The sequence below is a fragment of the Marmota marmota genome, unplaced genomic scaffold (assembly GCF_001458135.2).
Source record: "Marmota marmota marmota unplaced genomic scaffold, marMar, whole genome shotgun sequence".
In the NCBI taxonomy this organism is placed as follows: Eukaryota; Metazoa; Chordata; class Mammalia; order Rodentia; family Sciuridae; genus Marmota; species Marmota marmota.
In genome coordinates, this window is record NW_026000080.1 from 4,344,826 (window position 1) to 4,357,045 (window position 12,220).

The window sequence follows — 12,220 nt, forward strand, 5'->3', positions numbered from 1 at the left end:
GGCGGCGGCTCTGCTCTGCCCCTACTCCAATTAGGGTGACGTGTGTACCATGCCGGCAGGCCGCTGGGCCTGATCCGCCGGTCTGTCACAGGTCTGCCTACCTTGCAGGCACGGGCGGCGGTTCTGCCCTGCCTCTACTACCACGCCCGCGGACCGCTGGGCCTTTTCTGCCGGTCGGTCGCAGGTCTGCCTACCTTGCGGGCGCAGGTGGCGGCTTTGCTCTGCCCCTACTCCAATTGGGATTAAGTGACTACCACGCCGGCGGGCCGCTGGCCTGTTCCGGGCGCGGGTGGCGGCTCTGCTCTGCCCCTCTGGCTTGATGACAAAGTGAGAGAGACTCGGGTGTTTGTGACTCACTTTCTTTACCAGGAGACCAACTGTTTCTGTCACCGCCGGTATCGATGAAGTTCTCTCCTCCGCCGCTTTCTGATGACATCAGATCTCTGCCATGTTGGTATCCCATGCAAATGGCAGCATTTCGTTCCCTTTGCCGGGTGACCAAAGCAACAGGTGAGTCCTGACCGGCCCTCACAAGCCCCGTCTCAGTCCTGTTGCCACTGCCTATGAAGGCTCGGTTGGTATTTACCTCCACAGTATTCAGCAGGACCCGGACCGAGAAGCAGTTTCCGCGGGTTCTTTAGCCCTGGGCCAGAGTAATTTGTCTGCGAGACGCAGGCGAATGGCAGCCTGAAATTACCTGTTCTATGGCTGAATGAGCTGCGATCAGTCGAAAACAGGGATGGTGATGTCAGCTCTCCAAGATGGTGGCCGCTGGCTTCCTCTGTGGTCTGACCGGTGTGGGGAACCGAATTGGACCGCTTCCTTCCCCCGTCTCAAACCCAGAATTCAGCACTGAGCACGGTGATTGCACAGCTGGCAGAAGCCTGCAGAAACCGCAGCGCTGTATCTTTGCGTTGCTGTCTTGTCGTTTCCCAGCGCGCGCCACAGACTCTAGCCGCGGGGCGATTTGTTGAATAAGCAGCGTGACCCTCCGTGCGGACAAATCTCTCGCATTTGAGCCCCCGTAGCTGATCCTCGTGCGATGGAAATCCTTCCTCTAGGTAGTGGAGCACCCCAATTTTGCTGGAAATTCCTAACAAGATAGCTTTTAGCCGTTCTAACTCGTCATTCTCCCGCACAGTGACACGGTACAAGGGGGTAATGCACTCCCTTCGCCGCCATCTTTTCCCCACATTTGAATTTTAAAAAGGAAATCTGAGTTCTTTGAAATTTATAAACAGTAAGCTTATTAAGCACTTACTATGTGCCAAGTGCTATCTTGAACTTGCGGGGATACTAAGCAAGTATTTATAAATCACCTCCAGGTTCTTTAGATGCTCCTAGGATGTAGAGATAACTGATAGAGGAAAAGGCCACCTCTTTCTCCTCACCCCTTGGCCTGTAACCTAGTAGCTAGGGTTCCTAACTCTCACTTTTTAGGTTCAGCTCTGCCCTATTCAGTCCTTTTCTAGGCAGGGAGCCTCAGAAGGTCTTGATGTCCTGAGTACTTAGGCACAGAATTCAGTCAGTCTTGCTACTACATGAACACATCAGCACTGTGACTTTTTTCATTCTAACCTACTTTGCTAGCATTTCTAGTGCTGTTTTCTACTCTCTAAGCCATCATTCCTGAAATTATTTTTCTGAGTTTTTCCTCAGGATTTGGGCTTCCTGACCCTTGTAACCAACTCTCTCAGGAGCCAAATCTTACACCTATTGTTTGAAGCCGCAGCCCTTTCCATCCTTAAAATTTTCCTTAGTAAGATTCCACTAACTTTCTGTCTTACTCCTATTAATGCAGTCATCTGAGGTATTGATAAGGGCGTATTTAAAGGAATTGATTTTTATTTGTCTTATAGGGCTCATCCTTATACCACACTGAGGTCTCTGCCTCCTGGACTCATGTCTTCATGTATATTGGTCAGTTTTTCCATTACTATAAAAAATACTTGAGATAGTCAACTTATTAAAAAAAAAATAAAAGAAACTTATTGTTTGGACCCAAAATGTCCCCCAAGGATTTATGTGTTCAAGGTTTGGTCCCCAATGCAGCACTGTTCAGAGGAGGGGCTTTTGAGAAGTGATTGGATTGTGAGGGCTCTGACTTCATCAGTGAATTAATCCATGGGTGTATAAGTAATTTGATGACATTAGTATGGGTGGTGAAACTTTAGGAGGTGGAGCCCAGTTGGAGGAAATAGGTCACTAGGGATGTGCCCTAGAATGGCATTTCTTGTCCCTGGCCTCATTATCTGGCTCATGATCTTCTTCCTACCTGCCATGAAGTAAGCAGCTTTGATCTGCCACACTTTTTTGTCATGATGTTCGCCTTACCACAGACCCAAAGCCATAGAGCCAGCCAATTATGGACTGAAACCTCTGAAACCGTGAGCCAAAATAAATCTTTCCTCCTTTTAAGTTGTTCCAGCCAGGTATTTTGCTAATAGTGATAAAAAGTTGACAAACACAATTAATTTTGGCTCATGTTTTTGAAGATTTTAGTCTGTGGTGGGTAAGCCCCATTCCTTCTGGGCTTGTGATGAGGCAGCACATCATGGTGGGAAACATGTGATGATGCTGATGGCTCTCCTCGTGTGGGAAGTAAAAGAGAAAGAGGAAGGGGCTGGGGCCCACTATCCTCTCAAGGACACACTCCCAATAACAAAAAGACCTTCCAATAGGCCCTGCCTTCTAAAGTTTCTACCACCTCCCAATAATGCCGAGTTGGAGACCAAGCCTTTAACACATGGGTCTTTGGAGGACATTCCAGATCCAAACCCTAACAACACAATTCAATTCCATTCAGCAGGATGTGTGATCCTTAGTATTGTAATAGATACTAAGGATCGAACAGCGCACCACAGATCACCTCTGCCTTCAAGAAGCATGAATTCCATAGACAAGCAACATATAGTCAGTCTTACTGCTTCTTTTCCCTCCAGTCCCCTATCTTACATCAGTGAGTCTTTCCAGATCTACTTAGCCTATATGTTCACATTCTCACCTGAATTTGAGCCACCTTGAACTTCTAAGGATTACTGGGAAATAAGCAAAATCTTTAATCACGGATAATGGCACCAACCAATTAGAACTGCATCCAGTCAACAGATACTGGTTATAAGAACCCAGACAACAGCTTAATACTTGCCAGGTGACCATCAGCCTTGCTCCTGGACACCAATAGTTGATTTACTTTGCAAGCCCTCTCTAATCCGTCTTCCATACTCCAGTCAGAATAATCTTTTTAAATACAAATCAGATCAGGCTACTTCTCTGCTTAAAACATTTCAAAGGTTTTCTTCTCATCCACCTTAGATTAAAGCCCCAAATCATGGCAACAAGACTTTGTGTGGTCTGGTCTCCTCTTCAATTCTCTATCCCTTTTTCATTGTGCTTCAGGTACATAATGAGCCTCTTTCTGCCCCTGGGGCAAGCTACTCTTGTTCTCAGTCTCAATACCTCTGTACTCCCTATTTGCCATGCCACTGCATGATTAGCTTCTTCTAATTTTTTGCTAGTTATTCTTTCTAGAGCAACCACAACCCCCTCAAATCCTATCACAGTACTAATTACTACCGGAAAACAATTGCATTTCTGAACTAATATGATTATAAGCTGCACAGGGACATCTTGGCTTTCTGGTTGACCTCAAGCACTTAGAACAATATTTGTTACTCACAGCAGATTAAACAGTCCTCAAAATTTTTTGTTTAACTCATATAAATAGACAATTACAATATGGTATAATAAGTACATAATAAAGAGGTGGTGAGAAAACAGAGAAGTCCACCTAACTCAGTTTGGGAGCTCTACACACTTCAGAGAAAGGTATTTGAGTTAAGTGATGAACATTTATTGTCATGATCACCAATTTTTAAGTGTAATTGAGGCATCAGAAGTAATATTAAGCACTTTTTATTCATTTTTCTTATGTAGTCATCACAACACTTCTATAAGAAATTACCATTTTAGATTGCAGAAAACCGAGATTTAAGAGAATGAATGTTTCAGAACCTCCAAAGCCTAAGCACCACAGCAAAGCAGAGGTGGGGAAGGGTACGTCTAGGGAGAGGAAATAGCATGTACAGAATTATGAGGCCTGAAAGAGCAAAGTGCATTTGAGGAACTGTAAACAATTTCAGAATAGCATGTCCCTGATTGTATCACTATGATTAGAATTGCTCAATTCTTTGAGACTTCCTAGATTCTTAATATTTTTGTTCCCAAATGTGGACAACAGCTATCCAACCTGGATTACAAAAGAATTTTTAGTCTTATATATTTATGTCATCAACATAACATGTTTGAATTGCTTTTTTTTAATTGTCAATGGACCTTTATTTTATTTATTTATATGTGGTGCTGAGAATCAAATTCAGCGCCTCACACATGCTAGGCAAGTGCTCTACCACTGAGCTACAACCCCAGCTCCTGAACTGTTTTTTAATAGCACCCCCACCCTTGGGTTCCTATTTATACTTGAGTATTTGGGAAACTTCTAGCATGAAAGGATCCAGAGGAAAGCTCTGATCATGGAAGAGGGCCTTTCCACCCCTTCAACCTTACTCATCTTTACAGATAATTCTATAACAAAACACCTAAGGCTGTGTAACTTATGAAGTAGAGAGGTTTATTTGGTTCACAATTCTGGTGGCTGGAGGGTCCAAACACCATGGTGCTGTCATTCTGAAAAGGATCCCTCTGGATGCATCACAATGTGGTAGAGAAATGGAAGGGGAATCCACTTCATGCAGAAAGGGCCAATCATACGGGGTGGCCTTGTTTTATAACAACCTGCTCTCCCAAGAATCAATTTACTCCATGAGACCAGCATTAATCCTTTCCATGGGTGGTGCCTCATGACCCAATTACCTTGAATAGTCCTCACTGCTTAAAGATCCACCACCTTAACATTACTGTGCTGGGGACCAAGCTTCTCACATATGAACCTCTGGTGGACAAACCATATATTCCAGCTATGACAATTATTTCTGCCCAAGAAAGTTTCAAGGAATGCTAGCTAGGAATTCCTCCTGCTTCTCCAGCTGAGGAAATAAACTGAGCTACATCTCTCTTTTTCATACTTAAAATTTATAAAATGTTTAAGACATGAAAAACATCATAAATGTAAATTATGAAGGATAGCAATAGAGAAATCTCTATAAATTGAATGCTTAATTCATATAAATAAAGTACCAATAGCTTTAATTGCCCTCATGTGCATCTGCCTTTCATACAACTCCATCACCTAACTCCCAACCCTCACCAGAAAATCACTGCCATGATTTTGCTTTTCTTTATGGTTTCCCCCATATGTAAGGGTCTCTGACATATGGTTTGGAACTTTAATTTTATATAAATGGTATTGTATTTTGGTATTCTTCGAGAGCATGATTTTTCTAATCATATTTCTAAGATTCATTTATATTGATGCCTACGGCTTTAGTTTATTCATCTTCATTGCTATATAGCATTCCATTGAATGAATATATCACAGCATCTCTATGCCCTGTCAATGGGCATTTGTGTTTTTTCAAGTTTTTTTGCTACAACAAACAGCAGTGCTGTAAGGCAAAAGGGTATGACTCCCATTCTTGAGGCTTAGCCGTACAAATATGAGATAGGATTCATTAGGGGGAATTTTTTTTTTTTCAATTAGAGATTTAGTATACCATGCATATTTCTCTAAACTTTCATTGTACCACAATTTAGGCTAAGCACAGATGTCTGTACTTGTCATGATCAAAGTTCAAGAAGAAAGGTAATTTCCAACTCCACCGGCTGCATACTTAGGAAAATTACACCATGATGTAACAATGGAAGCTTTGTGAGCCCATCCCAAAGGAGCTTTGTTAAAAAGGGGAAGCTTCCAGAACTCATCAGCTGGAATCAGCTGACCTAATTCAGATCTGCTGAGCCAGTTTTCTTCCTAGTTAACAAAAGGAGAGGAAAAGCCTTTTGGGCCCATCCAGTTGTCTTCTCAGGACTATGAAGATACTTGTACCATGGGAGAGGCTGAAGTTGCTGGGTCTACAGGATGTGACTCTTCAAGTTTACGAGATAATGACAACTTGTTTTACAAATTATGTGAAGATCTTGATTTTATTATATTACCTGGAGCTCTTGTTTTAAATTCATATTCCTGGACCCCAAACAGAGCTAGTGAATGAGAATCTCTAGGCATAGGACCCACACTCAGATTTAAGAAGCTTTGCAGGGTTTTCTTGTCATTTAGCTGAAATATAGAAAAATATCTTTTGTATAATAAGCAGAAAAAAATCCATTACACCTACATAATAATAATTAAATGTAATTATATTAATGACTTGATTTTCAGTCATAAAAATTATAGTCATATAGACATACATATAGTCATTATAGTCATTTATACACACATGTCATTATTAAGTATATTTTTCAAGATTAAGGAAAATTTGTTGGGTTGGCTATAACTTTAAAATATTTAGAGTTTATTTATGTGAATTTCCACTTGTGCCCTTGTCTGAAGTCTGCAAATGCTAGGGGAGGCTGTGGCAGTGCTTGAGAGCCTGTAGCTGTTGACAAACGTGTTTTCACTATAAGGGAAAAGGCTGACAAAGAATGAAAGCCAATTCAGAGAAAAACAGAGCCAAGATATGAAAGATGATACCAAGAGCTAGTGATATCATTAGAGTCTCTGGGTCCTAAAGAGCTATTCATAAACTTTTAGTTCCTTGAATGAACAAATTCCCTCCTTTTTGCTCTAGTCAGTCTGAGTTTTTGCATTTGCATCAATTGTTATTACTTTCTGGAATTCTCCTTTGGGGGATTTGAGCCTTTTGCATGGAGAGTTAGCAGTGGGAGGGGACAAAGTGTCAATCAGGAGGAGAATGTCAAGGAGAAGCAACTGGTAAGTTCTAGACAAGGGAGGCATGAGTAAATTGTCAGTAAAGGAAATATTATGCCACTTGAGGAGTGGAATAATCACTTCTTGGTCTTATTCCTAAGATTAAGTGCCCCAGTGCTCTGTAGATAAACTTCAGAATTATTCATAAAATTGGCTAGAACATGCATCTGCACTTTGAGGGGGTGGGAGAGGGAGAGGGAGGGAGAGAGAGAGAGAGAGAGATATCATAAATTTTCATCAATCCTTAAAAGGACAAAAAACTCCCCAAATGGTTGTGAAACACTGCCATATTAAATAGGGAACTGTTTTTGAAAAGGTAGTGAAATAACAGAAATGTACTTTAGAAAAATTATAAAAATATTAATTAGAATAGTGCCTCTCAAATGATATGCCACGACCCACCTGCATCACAATCACCTGAGACTCTTGTTTTAAATTCACATTCTTGGGCCCCAAACAAGACTAATGAATGAGAATCTCTACATATTGGACTCACATTGAGTTTTAAGAAGTTTTGCAGGGGTTTCTTATCAAAACTGCAGTTTAAAAACCTTAGAATTGTTGGATGGGTCAGAGAATGGAAAGTCTAAAGTCTAGGAAACAAAAAGATAACTACAAGAGGCTATTTGAAATAATCTGAGCGAATTACTGGCACACTCATAATCTGAATGTGATTTTTATATAACTATTGATAACTAGGTTGTTTACAGGGTCAAGGCTATTTCATGTGAAGTATTTAGGTCCCCCCAGGGACACCCGCACTATTATATACAATAAAAGATGCTATAGAAAACACAATTTGGGGCTATGTCTGACTTTAGCTATAAACTACAGGTAATACATTTTGGGGTGAGGGATACTGGGAATGGAACCCATAGGTATTGAGCCACATACCCAGACCTTTTCAAAAATATGGACTTTTGGGGCTGGGCTTGTGGCTCAGTGGTAGAGCGCTTGCCTAGCACATGCGAGGCCCTGGGTTTGATTCTCAGCACCACATAAAAATAAATAAATAAAATAATTGGACAATTACAACTAAAAAAGTTTTTAAAAAATATTGACTTTTGAGACAGGGTCCTCGCTAAGTTGCTGAGGGCCTTGCCAAGTTGCTGAGGCTGACCTGGAAACTTGCAGTTCTCCTGCCTCAGCCTCCCGAATTGCTGGGATTTCATGCGTGAGCCACTAGGTATGGCCAGATAATTCTGTTTGTACCTTTGGAGGAGTTTTCATTCTAGGAAAAAGCTTGGGGCAAATGAGAATATTTTGTTCTACTTACATCTAGAGGAGAAAAAGGACAAAAGTTAAATTAGTTAAAGATATTTAACATACAGTTAATTAAATCTTGCTCTGATGATATGAGATTCAAAAGAGCAAAAGAGTAAATAATGTCTCCTTCATCCCATTTTTCCCCAGACACCTATTTTTTTTCCCCCTCTCCAGAGGCAAACACTGTTCTAACTTTCTCATGCATCCTTTTGGAAAGTCTATATACATATGAGCATATATAGATATTTATGCATACACAGATTTACAGGAATTCCTCATTTGGGTAGCTTGCTGGGAGTTATCGGAGGCCCAAGACTGCTGGATTTGGGATAGTTTCTAGCATCTTCTGAGTCTCTGATGAGCTTCCATGGTAGACAACAGTTCACAACTTTTGTCACTTTGATGCTGGAGTAGTTATGCATTTGTGTTATTCCATGGGTCTCTTGCAAACTTCATTTTATGTGACTTTCTTCTTTGCTGATTTTTCTTTGTATCCTTCTGGTATATTAAATCTTAGCTATAAATACAACTAAGTCCTGTGAGTTCATCTAGTGCATCACTAAATCTGAGGATGATCTTGGGGATGCCCAACATAGGTAGATCATGTGTTTCCTTCTGTATTACAGACTATAGTCTCATGCCATGGGAACGACATGCTGGTTAAATGTCCTTGTGGGTTAAAAGACAATCAGATTCAGAGAAATCATTTGTATTAAGAGCACTTTATTGGTTTTATCTATCAGTCTTAGCCCTTTACTAACATTATTCTGTACCTCATCAATAAAAAGATGTTTTTGTGCCTGGGTGTGTGGTGGTGCACATCTTTAATCCCAGATACTCAGGAGGCTGAGGCGGAATTGCAAGTTTGAGGCTAGCCTCAGCAATTTAAAGAGACCCTCTCAAAACAAAAATTTTTAAAAGGGGCCAGGATATAGCTCGGTGGTAGAGTGTCTCTGGGTTCAATCTCCTGTATCAGAAAAGAAAGGAAAAAAATATTTTGTGTACTTTCATCATGACTGTTTACCCTGAAGAGAGAAGGTGGCAACTGATATGTAACCTTCCAAGGCATTATAATTTCTTCTCCAACAATCTTATCTGGGCTAGAGCCATGTGATGCCCAAATTGTCATGCGATTCATCATCTTTTAGGGAGGATTTCAACTTTCCTACTTTATTTTTTTAATTAATTAATTAACTTATTTTAATTAGGTATATATGACAGCAGAATGCATTTTGATTCATTGCACACAATTGCCACACAACTTTCATTTCTCTGTATTTCTCAAGCAGCCTTAAGAATTACTAATTTCTTCCTGTTTGTTCTACTCTTCCAATTTTCTTTTTTTCCCTGTACATTTCTCAATGTTACCAATTGTTGATTTTTTTTTCCACTTCTGCTATTTTCTTTCTTATTTCCTAAGCATTCTTATTTCCCCCATTGCATCCTGTTGTGGCTTCATCTTCTCCTGCCTTTCTTTGGATATTATGAATTTTTAAAGTGTTCTCGCTGCAATTTCTGGAGTTTTTATTTAAAAAATTTTTTAAATTCTAATTTGTTACATATGACAGCAGAATGCATTACAATTCATATTACACATACAGAGCATGATTTCTCATGTCTCTGTTTGTATGCAAAGTATATTCACACCATTCATGTCTTTATACATGTACTTAAGGTAATGATGTCCATCTCATTCCACCATCTTTTTTTATCCCCATGCCCCCTCCCTTCCCCTCCCACCCTTTTGCCTATCTAGAATTTGTCTAATCCTCCCATACTCCCCCTTCAACCTCATTATGAATCAGCCTCCTTATATCAGAGAAAACATTCGGCATCTGTTTTTTTGGGGGATTGGCTAACTTCACTTAGCATTATTTTCTTCAATGCCATCCATCTACCTGCAAATGCCATGATTTTATTCTCTTTTATTGCTGAGTAATATTCCATTGTGTATATACACCACATTTTCTTTCATCCATTCATCTACTGAAGGGCATCTAGGGTGGTTCACAGTTTTTAACTCTATTGGTAAAGTGCTTGCCGTGCATGCACAAGGTCCTGGATACAATCCCCAGTACCACCAAAAAAAAAAAAAAAAAAAAAAAATCTCTGCAATTTCTATTTCCTCCATATTCCTTTTTTTGATTCTTAGGATTTTTCTATATTATTAGATTTTCTTGGTTGTGGACTATGATAAAGTAAAACATGAGTAAAAAGAGGAATCTTTGAATGGCCCTTGCTTTTGACTTTGAATTTCACTATAGGGTGATCTGGTGTATGATACCAACCTCATTGTTGGTATATTTGGTCAACCTCTTGGATTAGTCAGATTTTGGTCAGCATGGGGAGAGATACAGATGAGGGTCTTTCTTTTCAGTGGCACAAAGTTTTGCTTATTTACTCCCATTTTAGGTATAGCACTCAAACACTCACCAGGGAAGCTCCCCTCTCCAGAGAATTAAACCTCCCAACTTCAGTACAGGTGGGAGCAGGATAGATGACCAGGGACCTGAAACTGGAGAAAGGATCTGGCAATTTAATTCTTACAGAGAAAAAAACTTAAACCCTCTAGCTTCATTTGCTCTGAATTGATTTATAAATCACTAATTTTGGAGGTCACATAGCTCGACAATACATTAGTTGTTTCCTGCTAGTCTTAGTGTAGGTAACATTTCTAACAGGTGAGTTATGATGATAAGCCTAGGTTACTTTTCAGGTACCTGAAGGCTTCTTTTGCTGAAAACAATAACTCTTCACTTGTGTCTATGGTTGTACCGAACGTGACTAGAATCAGATGAAAAGGCTTGGCATCTGTTGTGGTTTGGATGTGAAGTGTTCCCTAAAAGATCATGTGTGAGACAATACAAAATGGTCTGGAAGTAAACTGATTGGGTTGTAGCCTTAATCCAATCAGGAATCAATCCCTGATGGGATTAACTGGATGGTAACTGGAAGCAGGTGGAGTGTGGCTGAAGGAAATGGAGCATTAGGGGCATGGCTATAGGGTATATATGTTGTATCTGAAGAGTGGAGCCTCTTGGCTTTTTGATCATCATGTGAATCATGCTCTTCTGCCATGATGTTCTGCCTCACTTCCAGGGCAGAGGAATGGAGTCAGCCTTTGATGAACTAAGACCACTGAAACCAAGAACCCGCAAATAAACTTTTCCTCCTCTAAAATTGTTCTGGTAGGGTCATTTAGTTCCTGCAGGGAAATAGATGATAAAAGAGCATCTCTCTATTCATACGGTGTCTGTCTCCTTTATTGCCTTAACTTTTGAGTCAGATTCTACTCAGCTCTGCACATATACTTGTTTAACATTTGAGAAATGGTTTGTCCAAAACTATGAAATAGGGTTAACTTGACTTTGACTTGCCTTGTTTCCCCTGTTCCCAAGGGTAAAGACACCTACAAGCCACCATGACCGGAAACACCAGGCCATGAAAGGAGTGAAAATGGCCCTGGGTACCTGAAAGATCTCCACTTATTCCCAGAAAACATATTCCTCTCCTTTGCTAGTCTATCCTTCTCATTATTCCTATCCTGTAAACTCCTCAAGCCCCTGGGGCTGAGAAGTCCATCTGCAAACCGCTGTCCCTTTTCTCCATTTGTAGCCACTGAATCTGGGTTCACTAACATAAATGCTTTTCAAGCAGCCTTCATCTATTTGTTTGCTTTCTCATACTAATGCTTTCCAGCTTCCGGCATTTTGTTGCTGTCATCTTGTGTCCTGGTGGGTCTGGGTTTTTCCTGAGTTTGAACAGGGAGGAAGTTGTATTTCAGCCTCCACCCTAACTCAGCACTTACCCCAACCACAGCAATCTTTCTGGCCACTGCATCTATATTGCTGCGTCATCAGCTTCAAAGACACCCTACTTCTCCATTTTGGTGTCTTTCTCTGTCCTTAGGCTCCACAAGGAGTACCAAACAACCGCGACACAGATCCGCGTGCCACTCGCTGGAACGAGCCGCGGAGCGGGTATTTATCCGGTTCAGCCGCCCGCGCGCTAGGCGTGCCGGCCGGACTCCCGCAGGCTGCGGGGACCTTCCCGGGCACCGTCCCAACG

At 41.0% G+C, this 12,220-nt stretch overlaps 1 protein-coding gene across 1 annotated transcript in view; it reads left to right on the forward strand.

The window, feature by feature from the left end:
* The first annotated feature begins 11,972 nt into the window (after window positions 1-11,972).
* Ctbs (chitobiase) overlaps window positions 11,973-12,220 on the forward strand; it is an 18,832-nt gene continuing 18,584 nt past the window's right edge. The window contains exon 1 of the mRNA XM_015504752.2: window positions 11,973-12,201. The gene's annotated coding sequence lies outside the window, so the exon portion shown is untranslated. The remainder of the gene's footprint in view (window positions 12,202-12,220) is intronic.